General features: G+C 38.1%; 1 protein-coding gene across 2 annotated transcripts in view; it reads right to left on the reverse strand.

Annotated features, from left to right (window-relative positions):
• The window catches only part of FRY (FRY microtubule binding protein), a 227,936-nt gene that overhangs the window by 196,990 nt on the left and 12,171 nt on the right, over positions 1-18,775 (reverse strand). For both annotated transcript variants that reach the window (XM_069012422.1, XM_069012413.1), the window contains exon 2: positions 2,337-2,513. The gene's annotated coding sequence lies outside the window, so the exon portion shown is untranslated. The remainder of the gene's footprint in view (positions 1-2,336; positions 2,514-18,775) is intronic.

Here is an 18,775-nt window from a genome sequence, read left to right on the forward strand (position 1 = left end):
GATCAAATAAAACAAATAGCATAAATTTACAGTGATGTATTAAAATAAATAAGGGAAAATAAGGCAGTTGTATTTATGAGTAGCAACAGATATAATCTCCCCTCTCTCTAGCACTCTCTTGTTGAGGCCAGCACTGTCATCATCAAAAACCTGTGATATCTATGTAAAGATGATAGGTCACACATTCATCAGACTTCAGTACTGCTAATTTTTCTGACATGCAACCAATGTAATTAAAAAACAACAGTGCTCTAGTTAAATGGAACTAAATCAGTCCCTCCGTTCCCTGGGATTTTTTCTAAACTGTAAAAGAGATTTCACAATAGCTCATTATGTCATTTGGTCTCATCTCCCTTTAGAAAATAAAAGCCCATAAATAGGTTTGCATATTCACATAGTTCCATCTCTGACTTCAAGGGCACTTACAAAACACCTGCTAATATGCCAAATTTGTATTCATTGGAATGGGAAGCCTGCTGCCATGAGATACCATTTCCACTCAGAAGCCATTAGCTTTAACTGCCGAGAGGTTGTATCTTCTCAAACTGCTTCATGAAGGAGAAACATTAATACAATCAGTTCTTTGAAGGCACAGTAAAACAGGCAAGCTAATCCAGAAGCAGTCAGATCTCGTATTTTCAGAGCTTGCTTAAACCTGGACATAGGACGTCCTACAATTACTGTTGCAAAGTAGTCCAGGAAACAGCTCCCGCATTTCCCTGCTTACAGCCTGTTATTCCCATAGTTGTACTTTTCCAGAGCAGAGTGATCAGGCATTCCCTCCTGGCTCACATGGTGCAATGAGACGTGCTCAGTCTCATGTCTGTAGCACCGGAGAACGTGCTCTAGACTCCTGGGGCTGCACTGCTCTATGAGGGGCACATGTTTCCCTTACACCCTTCAGTGACTGTCACGGGAATTTCTGCATATTCCAACGATGCACCAGGCTGGAACTGGACATGCTGCTGTAGAGATGTGTCCTAGAGCCCTACCTCAAGCCAAAGTGAACTTACAGACTCGGCCAAATGGAGCCCTTTTCATGTCAGCTGTAAGATACACATCTCTGGTGTACAGAACAGCTTATCCCTAGGCAATGAAAATCACCATCTTCACAGTGATCGTAAAGCTCCAGAACACATATCACACATTCACAGATCTCTGTGCTCTACAGCATAAATGCATCCTTTTACTTGTTTTGATCTGCACTGTCTTGGATAAAAACCACACTACATTGAAATTAAAAAAACACCGAATAATAAATGACTGTATAATAATTGGCCCAGTGTACTGAAAACCATCATCCAAAAATCTAGAAAAGCTGAAACAGAAATAGCTGTATTTAACAATCAGCAAAAAAAAAAACATAACTATTCGGATTGAAAAGGCTGTGACCCTGTCAAGAATCTTTATAGTACTGCTCTTTAAAAGCAAAAGAAAATGCTTCACTCCCCACTGGAGAAAAATTGGAAGCTCTATAGATGCCAGCACTCCAGGAGAAATTCTGCTAACAATATAATCTGATGTGGCTTATAGCCGATTACACAGCAAAATTAATTGTCTCCAAGAAATCTTATTTTTATGACAGAAGGACTAAATACAGCATAACAGTAGTTTAAAACCAATACAACCTTCTTTCTAGTAGGAAAAGAAAGGCTTGTTTTGTTCAAGAGGACACTGATGTACTCATGTTGCTGTATATTTTCCCCTGGCTCCTTGATATATAAATGGTAGCAATTGCAGCTATTTTATATCCTTTCATTAGTAAATGAAAGCAAGCAAAATGCTTGTTCATCTGTTCTCAAGCAACATATCAGCATTTAAAAAGCCAAATATAGCCAACTCTTTTCTATAAGGAATTTCAGCCCCAGGAAGGCTTTAACTAAACACTTGCACTGGATCAGCTTAGTAAAAGCCCACAAGTTCTTCAGCTCCTGGTAATGGCTTGCCAGCTTTCCATAACATTAAGACAAAGAATCCACAAACATCTACAGTTAGGTATGCACAGTCTCATGTCACATGTGATAGCCTTAATATAGCGCTGTAATTCATATTTAAAGTCAGGCCATAAGAACCCAAAACTTGTCATTGCCAAATATTCAAATTTATGCTCACAATCTTTTTCAGTAAGAACCACATATACATGACTATCCAAATACCAATCTGCATATTTTATATTATTCACCTATGCAAAAGACTTTTAACTATTTACTAAAAATATTATAATAGTTGCCAAATCTATTCAATAAAGAAATGCATTAATACATAGAATTAATCAGTCTTACCAGAAAAATCTCATGTAAATCCATAATGACTGGATAGTTAATGCAAAGTCTTACCTTTCCCTGAAGCAACAGTTTCCAGCAGTGATCTTTCTTAATGCTTTAATTCTGCAATGTAATTTTCATAAATAGTTTTCTAGTTCAGGCAGAGATGGGTTAACTGCAAGCAGTCTGGATGCTATCTTGCTTGCTTCCTGGAGATCACTGTTTTGCTTTGTGAGCCATCACAACTACCTAGGAAAAATAACAGCCAACCCTCAGTCACCTGGACAATGTGCTATATTACTGCTCCCAGATTAAACAAAAGATTTAAAAGAAATACAAGTCTTAAAACATGATGTTAAAATTGGTATTAATCTACCAAACATTTCATAACAGATGCCATTAAAAGAATTATTGCACGCTTTCTTACCAGGAGTTCATGTTCAGGGATAGAGACATAAAACAAGTGAGAAAAATTTATATACAAATGTCATAAATTTTTTAAATTACAACATGTCTTTACACTGAAAATATGAACTATAAACTAGACTTTTTTTACAGATTTCTGGTCAGAAGCTATAAGCAACAGCAAAGACTGAGTTATGCTATAATTCCTCAAGCAGAAGTAAACAGAATGGTGCCTATGGAAAAAAAAAAAAGCTATAGAAGTAGGAATCTGCTTTCATATCTATTTGGGTTTAACTGCAAGTCCCTATTAGAACAGGAAATATTATATCCCTATTTGGTGCAAGTGCAGGCATCTGGCTGCCAGAAGGCTCTGAAGCTGAGACTACCACCTGAAAAACCACTGGCAGCAGATGCAGATACTGCACTTTGGAGGGAGAGCACCGACCCATGGTGGGTATGCCCAGAGGCCCATAATGTTGAATTATCAAATCCAAGTTGCATCTTGTTACTGTGAGGGCAGTTTGAACATCCTCTGTGAGCTCAAGGAGAGATGATGCTATATAGACCTGTGACATGAGTAAGACACCTTGTTTGCTAAGGTGAACATGAAGTGCAGTAACTCAGGGCCTTGTCCAACCAAAGCATTGAATACCTCCAAGGACAGAGACACACCTGTCTGGACAACCACAGTGCTGTTGGAGCAGCCTCTTGAACAGTGTATCTCCACCTGAATACTCCACATCCATGGCAGAAAATAAGACAGTCCATCTCCACCTCGACTCGTTCAGCTCCACGAGATGTTTGACAGGGCATGTAATTAAAAGATCTACTGAGCTGATACTAACAAATGATACTGAGTAGTCGCCTATCTCATAAGGGGGTGTTTTACAACCTGTCTCCTCTCCCCAGCCTTCCTGTGACAATGGGAACCACCCTTGCCACTTCAGCATGCATTATTTAAGGACTTACACATCTTGATTTCTCTTTTCAGTGCCTTTATCCTTCTGGATAGCCCTTTGCAGCTGATGTCTATAAAAATACAATAGTACTTCTGTCCACACTTAAAGTAGCACTACTCTAAGTCTGGATAATCCTCTTCTAGCATGTTTATTCAAGAATTCAGGTTTCCTGAATGTTAAGAGAGTATCAAACTGTGGCATCTGAGCGAAGTCACTGAGACAGACAGGTCAGTAACAGGTCAGATCTGCTCCTTCAAAATTTCTGCAAATTTGGGTATTTTTTCTTATGTTATACTCCAGATGCATTTTAAAGATAAGGCTCCATTGTTTAGATGCTTATTGGTTTTGTAATACAAGAAACGACAGATGGTAGATCTGATAGGTTACTGAAACCAGCCTATTTTCATCTCCCTGCTGAGAAGTCTGCTAATGTCTGTGAGAGGCTGTTAGAGACATACAAGATTTTTGGACAAAAATTGGTTATCAAGTTTTAAACTCATGAAAGGAAATCCCAATTACATGGAATACTTCAGGTTATCATCGCCAGTACAAGACAGCATATTTAGGCATCATACATCACTTTTGTGCAGCAAGGAGAGACTGCACGTTAGAAGTAATCACCTACTTTTGCATATCCCTGTGACAAATTGCACTTCTCCGTCCCTAGTAACCTGAAGCCATTATCCTTTGCTCTAGGGGGAGGAGGATAGTCAGGAAGAGAGGGAGGGAGTGCTTTCCATACCAGACTCTGTGTAATACAGTGTAAATACTGACTTTCATGGACATTACTTCAAAGAGCAGGGACAACCTGAAGCAAGCAGTCTCAAGCCAAACATTACAACCCTCAGCAGACATACCACCTTTTCAGTCCCACATACAAAGGGCATAGTCTCCTCTACAAAGTGAGGAAAACCAGACCCTGGACAAGAATAAAACGAGGAACCTGAAAAAAAGTACACTATGGAAATAATTAGTTTAACTGTGAAGTGTTGCCCAATGATTTGTCATATGCTATCTAACTTTTTATTCATCCCCCTTGAACAATTCCATTGTAAGTATGCTATTTCTACCTAGCTATTATTTACACCAAACCATGACTTCCATAAATCTGTGGTTTGCTACATCACCCTCATTATATAATAGATATACAATAATATGTATACATAAGTCACAGAAATAATTGATACTTCCACTGTGCCCAACTTTTTCTTCTGAAAAAGGAGAATTTTTATTTGTATCTTTTTTAGCAGTAAAGAAAGTTTTAAAGAGCCCTAAGTAGGTGCACATTTTTCGTGTAAGTATTATTGCTAAACGTGCATTTCTGAAATAATCTTCAAAACTTACAATAATCTTTAGAAGTATCAAAATTATGACATTAAATGTACAAAAAATGCAGGAACTTCATAGCTGTACAGTAAGACATCCCAAATAAGAGGTTTGTCAAAATGCACATTGTTCTCCAGAAACCAACAAAAACGAGTGAAGATAAGAGCTGCATCACTCCAGCACCCTCTGTTGGCCTTCAGGCAGCATGGTACTTTGTGCACTCATCTAATAAAGTCATTTGCTGGGTCCCAAAGCTACGACAAAGATTCCTTTACAGAAAAACATACCTGAAAAGCAAACAGAAACCTACTGTGCAACCCAGCCCTATGCATAAAATCTTCAGCTATATACAATGACATAGTTTAATATCAGATTACTCAGTACTGCTGGATCTGTCATGCACTAGCCCATCTCTGCAGATATTTATAATTGATCTAATTTCAAGGGAAAAATGTTCTTTACAAGTCCTGTCTGTGTCTGATATTTCTGACAAACACCAATAATAAATGGCACCTTGCATGCAGTTCTCACAGCTCTACAGAAAGAACAACTCTTTTTATGGAACATTATTCACTGTTGCTACTGAGAACTAACAATGCACACATTATGCAGAATATTATCCAGAAAGTGCTCCAACCAGGTCTCATCAAGCACACAGAAATAAAGTCCAGATGCCAGCTACAAGGTGATCTAAATATAAACTCCATACACTGTGCACAGCCAGATGGTGCAATTTCCAGAAGCAAAGGCCCTTAGCCCAGCGAGCCCAGCAGCTGCTTCGCAAAGCCGGCTCAGAGCTTTGCAAAGGCAGATGTGAAGTTGCAGCGGGGAGCAGAGAGGAAGAGGGAGGAGGAAGCAGGAGGGCTGAGATGGAGAAGCGGGTGTGCTCTCATGGTGCAGGAGGAGGTAAGGGTGATAGGGACTGCTTCTCAGAAAAACCACCCAGGGTGGTTACCAGGGCTGCCTTGTCCTTTCTGGCCCCTCAGCATGTGAGAACAGGGGACAGCAGCCTATGCCTGCCTGTGCAGCACGAGGCAAAGACCTGCTGCCCGGCCATCTCAGAGTCCTTGAACCACCACTCACGAAAAGCCACAAGCAAAGGAGAGGCAGGACACAAGTAGATCTTACAGAGCTGTCTGTCTGCTTCCACCAGTCGAGCAGTTGAGTAACTGCCTACATTATCTCCCTACGGCTAAGCCAACACTGGCCAGAACCCAAAAAACCAACAAAAGAGCTTTTCTTGGCTGATCTTGATGCCAGGGAAAAATTTAGTCTCAAAAATGTCATCAGCGATTGCAAACCTGCTCCTTTCACTGCCTCTTAACTTTGCACCTTTAACTTCTTAATACAGTTTTGTATCTCCTTAGTTTTGTTTTCAGAGCATCCTGTCTGCTCACCTGAAATTCATACCTACTGTCTCACTACCCTTCCAGGCTCTGCTTTCTGCTTCTCTTCTTTCCCATGTGCAGCTTCACATGATTATCTCCTAATATTTCGATGTTTATCAACTTTAAGATGGTGCTAATAAACAATGATCCATTTGATAACAATCTCCAGAACATGCAGAAACGCATACAAACTTTTACCAAACAAATCTGTAGTACTATTTGTCAGAAAGCATTACTACCCTATTTCAAATATTTACATGCATGCTTCTACTTTGGGTAATTTATATTATACCACTTAACTGGGATGGAGAAATCAGTTTGATTTGGAATGTCAAGATCTGAATTACTAGAGTCAGATATTTATTGCAGAGAACAAACTATAAACTACCTCATGAAATCGATGCAGTTCATTTGAGGTCACTGACTAATGAGTCCAAGAAGCCAGAGGTGGACCCAAACTGAATCCACATCCCCAAACATCAGAACTGAAAAAAATAATAGAGCACTTTCATTTTCCATTTTCAGGAGTTACTATTCTGACAGTTATTTTCAGGAATTTATATTCTCGCTTTATACTAGTTTCTGCCGGTAGGTTTCCTTCTCTTTATCTGTTTTGTTAAGACAAATTCAACGCTTCATTTTTTCCATATTTAAAAGGTCTGGATCCAAACAGTAAATGGTAGGAGTTATTTCCTTTAGGACTTGGCTGTCATTAGGTGGCTGATTAGGGCTGCAGTAGCCTGTTCAGTAACAGGTTACTTACGCAACACCGTCATTCCTCTGCTTAGCAACCCCAAGGGTGGGGTCCAAAACAGCAACTGCACCAGTCACACTTTACAACTAAATGTGGAGGAGAAAAAAAGAAAAAGAGAGGCAGGAATGGGAAGCATAAGGGGAAATACCACTTTTCTTCATGAGAAATGTAACTTTCTAAGAAAAGAAGGCAACAAACAACATGGAAGAATGAATCAAAAGCAGCTAGACTATTTCTTACTCAGAGTGGTAATTAGTGCTGAGATCACAATATGATAATGATTCTTTAGAGAAATAGTTCATGCAAAGAACATGTTAATCCCTGCAAAAGATCATGTAAATACTTTGCCATTCTTGCACTAATCTTCCCTTTCCACTGAACGTTGAAACAATCTTCACTTACACTAAAATTCTGTTAAAAATGTTCCTGGTTAAATAGCTGAGTATGTTGAATACTTACAGAGAAAGGTTCAGTATTAGTACCTTTGTGTCAAGATGCTAAATTAAAAAAAAAAAAAGTGAAGGCAAACATTAAAGATACTGTGACAATTTTAGGAAGAAATTTAACTATTAATTTAATTTACTAAGTTTGTGCTGGTTCACAATAGGCATAATTACAAGATAAAATACATTATTTTGAAGATTTATATGTAAACATTCTGTGAAAGAATCAATGAAACCAGTACTTCAAACATTAGTGTATGAAAAACCCCCAGATAAAAAAACCCACAAAACTACCCAAAACTATTTGGCCATGTATCACTCCACTGTTCAATAAAAAATTGTTCCAGTTAATGATTTTCCCACCCTCTACAATTTCAAAGTCTTTCTCTTTCTCTACCTCACCAGAAACTGATTATATATCACAGAAAGAATAAGCTTAGCTGGGGATGTTGACCACTTATATTCATATAGAACTTAACATTTTTCATTTTTTTAAGTATTTCATGCAGAGGGGAGAAGCACACCTCCTGAGCAGTGGGGATGCACTCAGCCAGCCCATGGAGGGCAATGCCACACCAGGAACATCCGTGCTTCCTTCAGAGAAGCTACTGCTGCACCGCACAATGTAAAGCCTTTGGTCTGGGGGCTGGAAGGAGCAGAGCTCTATCAGCTCTCCTCATCCATCCAGCAGCTGCTCTTCTGAGTGTTTGGTTTGGCCTGGCCAGGCCTGGGCAGCCTGCAGCTCTGAATTGGTGCAAAAAGCTCAGAAAGGCAGCGTGAGCATTTCTGCTGGTCCAGCTCACACTGTACAGGCAGCTCCAGTGTGCAAGCTTTCTCCTCATGCTTTCACAGACAACTGGCACTGCTCTTCATTTATCCTTCACCTCTCACCCCAACACACCAGTCTCTCACACAGGAGTCTTCTCAGGTAACTATGTTGCTTCACACTGTAAGTAAATGCTTATTTAGTATTAACTCTTCATTTAGTAAATACACTAAATGAAGAGTTGAGATACATCATTCATGCTGTGAAACAGATTGATAACCACACCAGCAGGAATGCACTATTCTCTGATGTGTTATTACAGTCTCTAGAGCTCAACTTGGCAGACTGTTCCTTACCACTCATACATAAGGTCATGTGTTTCTTTAACATTCACCTAATTTGAGACAAAATGTTCAACTTACTGATAGACTGTATACTGATTACTATTAGCAAAGGCAGTTTGCTAAACATTCTGTGGTCTTAAAGACATTTAATTAATTCACTGGTAGAAAAAAAGAGTGATAAAAAATAAACACCTCAACTATGAAAAACTGCTAAGAGAAGTCTAGGATCAACCTTGATTGCCAGCAGGGTGGCAGAACACGCATTATCGTCCCCCACTGTGGTCATTGCCAGCTCCAAGCCAGCTCTTGGAAGAGCTCAACATTGATAAATACTTTGAGAGTTAGGATCAATAAATGCCATCCCATTCTAGTTTTAAACTCTCATGACTATAAGACAACATTTCATAACCCAACACTTCCAGATACACTTCACCTCAAAACTGCCTGTCAGTCCTGAATAACTTGCATTTGTCAAGGATTTCAGAAGTGAAAAGCACCAAATGAGACAGTATTCTAAAAGGGTCCTAACGTCTAAGAGGATTAAACAAACCACAAACAAAAAACCCCAACCCTCCCTCTATTTCACATTAACTTTCACTGGGAAAACATGAGCACAGCCAACAGAAGGCACAGAGAAGAATGCAGGTTTTCCAGCATCAGGCCTGACTTCCTCCTGATGAAAGTGATCACATAACCCTGGCCTCATTGGGACTCAAAGTAATAAAAAGAAAACACTTAATTGCTCAAAAGGTAAGGAATTTTCTACATGTGACCAAAAGGCTTCCTACTGCAAGCATCTCTAATGGTGCATCAGGCGTTGGTTTGGTGACTACAGCAAGAGTGAAGGTCCATTTGAACAAAAATATGAAAAATAATCCTCTTATAAAAACCTCAGATTTTTAACTGGAGACAAAAATCTGATATTTATTTTACTTCTGTGATGTGGCTGGGAGCAGTAGTATTCAGATAGGAACGGCTACTTTTGTTTTGCTAGTTTTAATTAAATTCAATCTCTAAAATGGCATTTCATTAAATAACTGTCCTTTTTCTGATCTTCCTCCCCACTCTGTTTTGATTAATCAGATATGGAAACAACTTCAGTGACCCAGACAATGGGTCACGCAGTTTTCAGTAAGTAAACTCTGGATGAAACTCTTAACGTAGTCTGTACAACATCCTGAAAAAGATTAAGACCTGAACTTTTCCAGCTTTACTTGGAGGCACAAGCATGAAGAACAATTTGAAAGACGGGTACCAAAAAGGGTAGAACAGAAACCTATTTTACAGAGACCTTTTCATGATCTGCAAATATTTTGTCAGCAGCTAAGTAGTTTAAGAAAAGAAACAAAACACCCACTTCAGCCGGTACTTTCTCTTCACGTCATAAAATTAGCCATCTCTTTAATTTAAATTTCCTTTATCTAACTAATATGCAAATTCTTTAGTACAGCATTACTTTTTTCTTTTTCCATCTCAAGTAACTCTTCAGCAATTTAGACAGAAAAAAGTAGAAACTGAATAATAAATCTAAATAACAACCAAGCAAGGACTTCCCTTGATTTAGAATTGACTTATCCATCTGTTATGTCTTTACACATAAGGTACACTCCTTCAGAGTGAATAATTAAGAAGAAAGCCTAACAAAAATAGCCTGTAAATTCCTTTGTAATACCCATCAGTTTATAGCCTGCTTACTTATCAAAATCCTTGTAGCAAAAAAAAAGGATAAAAAAGAAAAATGAAAACCAAACCAACACACAAAAAAAACAAAATTAAAAAAACCAACCAACCAACCAAAAAACCCCACCAAAACTCCAGGTGCCCAGACTTGGTAATATCAGTGCTCTGAATAACACCTTTAGTGAGTGCACTTTCTAGTTGTCATGCAGATGGCAATCTCAAAAATGAAATCAGAATCATAAAGATTTCCAAAATAATAGATAAATTAAAAAGAGATATTCATTTCTAGAATTCTTTTTAAAATTGCTTCATTTAGGAAAATTAAACAATTCAGAAAGTATCTGTAAGGACGCCTTTATATTTGCCATCAATATTGCTTTTTTTGGTTGTACAATAAACCACTATTAATCATGCTGCCAGAACACTGCTTCAGAATAAAGCAGAGAACATTTTATTCAAAACTTCCACTAACAAAACGAGATTAATGTATCTTGACTAAGCATCCTTTTCTCAAAAGTATTAATAGTGATCAGAGTCCTTAATGTGCTTTTCTTCTCCACCATGCTCGGAAGATCCAGATCTGTTAAGTCTCTGACAGAGAAGCCTCTGATAAATGTCTACTATTCTATCATAAAAAAGGTGGGAAAACTACATACAGTTTCAAGCTTTGAGAGAGAAACTTGAGAATACCCGTGATTTGCAATACTCAGTACTATCTGCTTTTCTGAAAAATAACCCAAATCAAACCAAAGCACCACTTATAATGAAATAATGTAAATAAATACTAACAATGCATGCAAATTCTGTGATAATGTATTCAAATCACAGATAGTAACATCTACAGAATTCATTTATTGATGCTTAGCAACCTATATGGGAAATAAGGTATAGGGAAAAATATCTAAATTCTATGGAAATATCTAATAGAAAAACAGTACCTAGCAGGTAGCAGAAATACAGGCCTAACCCGTCACTCATCTATTAAAAGGAAGACACCCCCTTTGCTTTGTTGGAAGTGTGTGCACAAAACCAGACAGATTTCGATGCTACCATTTTTTCAAAATGTTCCTTTGAAACTTCTAAAAAGCTAACTAAGGAAAATAATGGTGTCTGTAGTTTTTATGGAATCACACAGCTTTCCTTCATTGTGTGTAATTTTGCAACGTAATTTTAACTGACCAGTAGACCTCAAAACCCAGCCCACATCAGCTCCGCTCAGCAGTGCCTCACAAGACAGTGTGGGACTGGTCACAGAAAGTGACCTCTGCCGCCAACACTGTGACCCCGGCTCGGTGCAGCACATCAGGAACTGCCGACTGCAACATCCAGAGGGGAACCTTTACAGCCCTCAGACTTTCATTTCAAAGGGACGAACAGGAAGGCAGGGACCAGACAACAGCTGCCATTCACTGAAGAGTCTCCCATTAATGATGGGACCATGCTAAAAGAGAAGTGCTTTTTAATTTTGAGGATAATTACAGTTATTAGCTTTTGATCTGTACCATTTTCACTTCATTTTCACTCTCCCTTCTCTCAAAAAATAACCTTCGCAAGTCTGTTCTCAAAGGTATATTTATCAAGTTCACATTCCCCAAATACATGTATATCCGAGACCTTCAAGGTACTGGAAAATCCTACCCTTTTTTTACTATTAATAAGGCTGTTTTCAAATATCAAATATAAAACTGATGGAAGAATGCAGGAGGAAACACAACCATTCTGCATCAAGATCTTTTTGAAGAGGACACCACAAAGTATTACTATTTCATCTACACGAGTCATTGCTTCAGACACGAAGCTTCTTTCCTTTTCAGCATAAATCCATTTTTAAAGCATTGTGCAGGTAAGTCTGCACACAAGTATGAAAAGCATACAAGTTTGGAATAGTTTCTTCTACGAAGACCATGGCTGGTCTGTATAAAACATTCAGTATATAAAACATCAATGTACTTGATTCAGTTCTGGAACAGGCAACAAAAATCTAGTCTGAAATCCCAATCTTTAAATACACTGGTCTGTGGAAAATAAGACTATTTAGGCATACTACAAACCAGCTGAGAAAAAAATGCTGATCACTTTTATATGTATCAAATACCTCGATGATCCTCTATCCATACTATGTTTAAGAAATTCAAACCCTCTCCTTTCCCTTTCAGCTTTTATGTCTTGATTCATTTATAATCATTAGTGCCAGTTTGTCTATTTTTCAGCAGAAAACTCCCCCCCTAAGTAATTTCATTCAGCTTGCAAGCAGAAAAAACAACACCCTCAGCCTCAGGATTGTTCTATACAAGCCAACTTCAAGTATATTTTTATTTTAAGGGGCTAATAAATAAGGAAAAATAGCTCCTGCTACTGAGAGTTCTAAAAGGGAATTTATGAGACGTAAAGTTTGTTACAGAGCAGCTGGACTGTATTTAGAACTATTGTGCATGTTCACTGATTTCCACCATACATTTATAAAACTGACACATTTATTAAGCAAAACGGTTTATAAAGGCATGATGCCTGCAGTTCTTTGCTCTAGCAGATCTACGTTTATCCCAGAAAAACGTTTTTCATTACTTTACTCAGATACCTCTGCAACAGCAGTCAAATTTCTATCTGTTTTGAAAACCTTTGTTTTTAAGCTTTATCAGGGCTTGCAACTACTGTTCCTTAATTCAAGATGGCCTAGGATATCTTACTAAATTACTTCTAAACTAAACCTTTAAAAATTATATGACTAAACCCAGAAGGAGCTAAGGACACAGGCACAAAGTTACAACTTATCTTACTGAATTTTATTATAAACATTCTTACTTTTTTCTGTTCTGTGTTAACGAAATATAGTAATACATGCAGCCGGGCCAAATATATCCCACGCTAACAGCTTTCCATTTTGGAACTTTTTGGCTTATGCCCAAATTTTCAATCTTAGCACTGCAGTAACTGTATATTTGTGTGTTCTTCCACACATAAGCTACTGGTACTTTACCTAGTTCATGCAAAAATCTGTCACGGTCTGTGCTAATGTCTTTCTCTGAGGTTTTTTAAAGCAAAAAGCATGCATGAATATCAAAGCACACGCTGCAAATGATGGTTTCTAATCTTAGACATGTATCAATTATTCACTAGCTTGTTCTTCTTGTGCTTTATCGTATAGACTTCACCATGGCAACACTATTCTTCCCTTCCTAGCCTTAATCAGTGAATCTGTAAACTAATATTAGACCTAGCTGTTGCATTACTTAATATTGTACTTATTACACCATGAACATAGACATGTCTCTCTTATTACATCATGCTACACAGCTTCCAAGATATCAATAAATTTTCATTGGCTTAGCAATATTGGAAGAGTAACTTTCCAAGAACCAGCTAGTTCCTCTCTTACTGCTAAATATAAATATGTAGCTTTGAATTGCCGCTAGCAAAATTTAGAATGGATTTTAAAGTATGGATGCAATACCTCTTCTATGGTCCTTTTACAAACTGGGAAATGGTCTGGAAATGGTTCCAAAACCCATGCATTTTAAAATCACTCTTCAGTTTTAGAACTATTTCACTTGTTTACAGCAAGTACCTTAATTTAAAACTGCTGTTATATCTAACAGTCTTCTTGGTATGATACAATTTCAAAGTTTTCTTTCCCATTCTTCATGTTTTCCAGCATTATTAAACATATATATATATATATATATATATATATATATATATATATATATATATACCTTTTTCTAGCTCATTTGGGCCCAGCTAGTTTGTCCATTTCAGTAGTCTTTTTCTTTCTCATTTCTCTTTCTTTGTGTCTAATTAGCTTTTTCTTCACCCCTTTTCCCTATGTTTCTCCAACACTCTTGATCCTGTTAATTCTCGCCTTCTTTTAGCTGTTCCATCACACAATCATGCTTCCTTTCCCCTCCAGACCATGAAATTTTTTAATGTAGCTCATTAATCCAGGGACATCTTTAAGGCTTTAATGCTGCAAGGTTTCTCCCCTCACCTTCTGTAAAGCAGAACAGCCAACATTTCTTGTTTCCCCACTCTCGGTTTTTCACAAAGGTGCTCAACTTGTGATACTTCTGCTGGGGCCTCTAGGGAGCACTGATTAAAGTTATGCTTTTGAGCATCTCATTATCATCCTGGCAGCAATTTCTAAGGTTTTTATAATATTTAAAAATCTTAAGGTGTCTCTAATATGTAACAGTCTAACTACAGTATCACCAGCACAGAAACTGTGGTACACACAGAGAGCTCATATCCCTTCCCAGTAAGTCCTTAATATTGTTCCCATACTATCCTTGGTTAAAATGATGAGCTGGGTGATATTTCCCTTAAACATTCATTATCTTCACCACAGTTAAAAGGAAGTTGCTTAATGACTTCGGACTTCAGACAGTCTGGCAAAGGGAGCTGTTCGAAGGCTGATGCTGGATACTGTCAAGACTGCTCCACTCTTCTTGTTTGGGAAGTGTGGGACTATACTCTTCTTGTCACCTTTGACTTGCTGGCACCCTCCCTTTAGTTTCAGCTGAGATGGAGTTAATTATCTTCTTAGTAGCTGGTACAGCACTGTGATTTGGATTCAGTACAGCAGTGTTGATAATGCTGGGATGTTTTGGTTGTTGCTAAGTAGTGCTCACCCTAAATCAAGGACTTCTCAGTTTCCCATACTCTGCCAGTGAGCAGGTGCACAAAAAGCTGGGAGGGAGCATGACTGGGACAGCTGACCCAGACTGGCTAATGAGATACTCCATACCACAGTGTCATGACCAGTATATAAACTGGGGGTGTTGGCTGTGGGGGGAAGACTCAAAATACCACTGAAAAATGCATGTAGTTAGGTTTTTTAAAATATTTTTTCCTATGCATCAGAGACAAGGTCACCACACCTCCATATTTTGAGCCAGCCCCAGTGATGCACACATTCACAATACAGTTAATCATAATGCTCCATATATGAATATAAACCACTACATTGAACATCTTTCAGACAGCAGAAGCTGCTCCACCAGCAACAGAGGGCCCTGGGATTATGCTTACAGTTCAGCTCAGCTTATGCACACTGTAAACTTCTCTTCAGCTTCCTTACTCCTGCTCAAACACTGTGTCACTAATTTTCAGTGATCTCCTCAGAGCTTGCCAAAGAACTGCACAATCCTGACCACACACAAGGCAAAACTTTCGCTCTTGACTCAATCTCCTCATTCATACACTAGATAGCATGTGCACCAAGTGACATTATGAGCCATTTCTTACCATGCAATTTGCAATATTTAGAAACGTGGATTACAAGCCTAGCAATGAAGCACAGCACTCTCAGATCACAACACAATTTGCTATGACTACAAGACTTTGAAGAGGTGGTCTCACAGACAGCCATGCTCACTCGGCAAACAGGTTGCACAAACCTAAGACAATAAGGTTTCAGAACCTGAACATGGAATTGTTTAGACTCCTGTTCTAACTTTGATCCAAAAGGAGAAATGTACAAGCCTACCTACACAAATTAAACTTCCTAATTCAATTATAATGGTAAAGTAACTGTAAATAAGCAGGATTTTTTAATAAAAGCCTAACCACAGGAAATGATAATACTAAAGAATTTTTACTGGAAGTACTGAAAACTATCAGCATCCTCAAATGAGACCTTATTGTTAAGCTTAGCATGAAACTTAAGAGTTTGTTAAAAAGTACGGAAAATACTTCTTTAGAGAAGAAAATGCTTATTTCAAGTAACAGCAACTAAACCAAACTGCTGTTTGAAAACCTTGCCTTGAACGAACTTGGCTATTTTGACATTGTTATCTAAAAAATGCCATGTTTGTTATCTTTCACTCTGACCACCAACTAAGTCTCAATAATGTCTTTGTTTAAGTAGTAAAACTTCTGTGATGAATATTAAACAAGACTATGCTGGAAAGGGTTACTTTCCTATTTAATCTAGTTTTCCATCTGACCAGCAGCAAAATCCGCAGGGCTTTCTGAATCATATGTAGCCTGATGATGAAGACTTACTATTGGGATTTTTTGGTTTAAATTGTAGACCAATATTCCACAGCTGATATTCAGAAGTGTAAGGTCATATAAGGCAAGCTAGAGTGGATTTATCTTCAATCTTTAAAAAAAAAAAAAAGATTAACAACACACCCACCACAATCTGCACTATACACACTAATTAAAACTTAATTGAGTTTTCAGATTTTTTAGAAAAGGCCAGACAGTTACTGGATGCAGTACATTCTGGTTATGACTGATAGGATTAAGTGGAAATTAAATCAAAATAAAATAGTTCAAACTTAACTTAAAATAGCAACACTATATATTCAAAGATAGATATGACTACACTCCAAATCTTAAGATGATTTTGATCTAAAAGATTACTTGTCATGATAACTGGACCCAGCCCAAATTGCTATTGAAGTTTAATGCACTCAGTGATGTTGAGCAGGATTGCTCCTTCCAGCAGCAGCAAGGATACAGAAAAATTTAAGAGAGTTACAGTACAGCAGCCCACACCTTAAAAGTTCATTAAATGATGCTCCTTGCCTCATTAAGAGCATCAAATGCCATAAAATTCCTGACCTTAGTACTTTTCCTCAAGGCATGTCTGAGGACGTATGTCAGAAACTATTAGGATATTGTAGCTCTGGGATACTGTAACAGTTTTATGCCTCTTATATGGCATTAGGGTCTTGATTTAGTTTCACACAGAAAAGTGTCCAGTGCTCCTTGAGATGCTGCAGGTGTCAGCTGAGGAGGATACAGATCTCACATAAGTGAAGTTAGTTACCCTTTCATGGTCTTGCTTGGGACAAACAAAACCAAGAGACAGACCCTTAAATCTCTTCCCCGCCCCCCAAATACTGAAGAAATTTGAATATTCTTTGGGAAACAACAATGGTTTTAAAGCATTTAAGCTGGTAAATAGGCAGAGAAAAAAAAGGAATTTTAACACCTCAGTCTTGACACATTTAGCTATATCTTGTGTAAAAACTAAGACTTCCTACAGAATTGCATTACACAGTATTATGCCCTAGCTGGTCACCAGAATGCCTAGCTTCTGAGTTTGACATCCCTACATACAAAAGAATAAAAATAAGTATTTACACAGAGATGTCAGCGTTTTCAGGGATGAAATGGAGATCACCACCAGTAATGTTAACCACAGAAAGTCCCCAAATCTACTTTTAACTTCCATGGATTTATGCACAGCTAGGGGAGATAAGGAATGACAAATGAACTACAATGACTTTTGCCCTCTTTGACAGTTATGTAAACTAAGCTGGTCAGTTATTGAAAATAGGCAAACTGAAAACATGAAATCACTCAAGTTATGCCAGGACAGAAAACAAGGACTGAAATAGATTGATCTATCAGTCATGCCCACAGTGCTTTTTTTGGTTTGTGCACTATCTACATACAACTTACTGTATGAGAAGAGTTCATTAAATACATCAGAGATAATGGGTTAAATATCAGATTGGGCAAAAAAATCAATCAGTTCCAATGACTGGTTATTAACACAATGCACGCGGGCACTACGCACAGACTGTTCCAATACGATCAGGACGGTTTTTCACTTTGTGGATCTTCTTGCAGTGGCATCACTGACAAGTCATAGTTGATTTAGCAAAAATTTTAAGCCATCAGAATTGCTGCTAGCAAAGAAGCACCTGTGGTGCTGAGGAACACCGGGGCATGCTCACTCTTCAACCCTTCATGAAAAACAACAATTGAATAAAAGAAAAAAATTGCATTGTTGATCTACATGCAAAATCCCAGTAATGATGAGCCAAATATTATTGTATAGAGAGCAAATGTATTTTGGCAAAAGATTCCAGAAAGAACTCTTGACAGGCCAACACAGATTCAGTCCAGCTGCTTGTTTTAGCACACAAAAAGGATGTTCTTCCTGCAGCTACCACACTGTTGGAAGAACATCCTTTGGTTCACTGCTCCTTTGTCCTTCGGGCAGCCCACCTGTGTTCAGTGATGTGCTTCTGCTTTGATCAAGAGCAGGTCTAGAGACTGGAAACCCACCAGCAGTGCCGACAACTTTGATGGTATTGCCAGTCACTTCCACCTACTGTTGTTGTACTGGATCTTTGATGTTTATGAGTAGCTCCTACTTCAACAGTCATCATAGGAATCACTAAGGAGTGACCAAACAGCATAATTAACCTTTTTTTAATCCTGACAAATGCAAGAACGCTTGACTTCAGAAGTAAAACTGGATCCCTCACAAATGCATCTGTGAAGCATATCTAAGAATACTTCAAAAGGGCATATGCTGGAATTAATTAAATAAATTAATACTTTCTCTGCTAGGCTATACAGAGAGAGCTTCAAACACAAGATCTTTGTCTGCTACTGGAAAAAATACGTATGTGTGCAGGAAAGAATGTGTAGAAAAGTCACAGATTGGTGAGGAGGACTGTAAATCGCTCAAATGACCTTGCAG

The sequence above is a fragment of the Aphelocoma coerulescens genome, chromosome 1, assembly GCF_041296385.1.
Source record: "Aphelocoma coerulescens isolate FSJ_1873_10779 chromosome 1, UR_Acoe_1.0, whole genome shotgun sequence".
NCBI classification, from domain to species: Eukaryota; Metazoa; Chordata; class Aves; order Passeriformes; family Corvidae; genus Aphelocoma; species Aphelocoma coerulescens.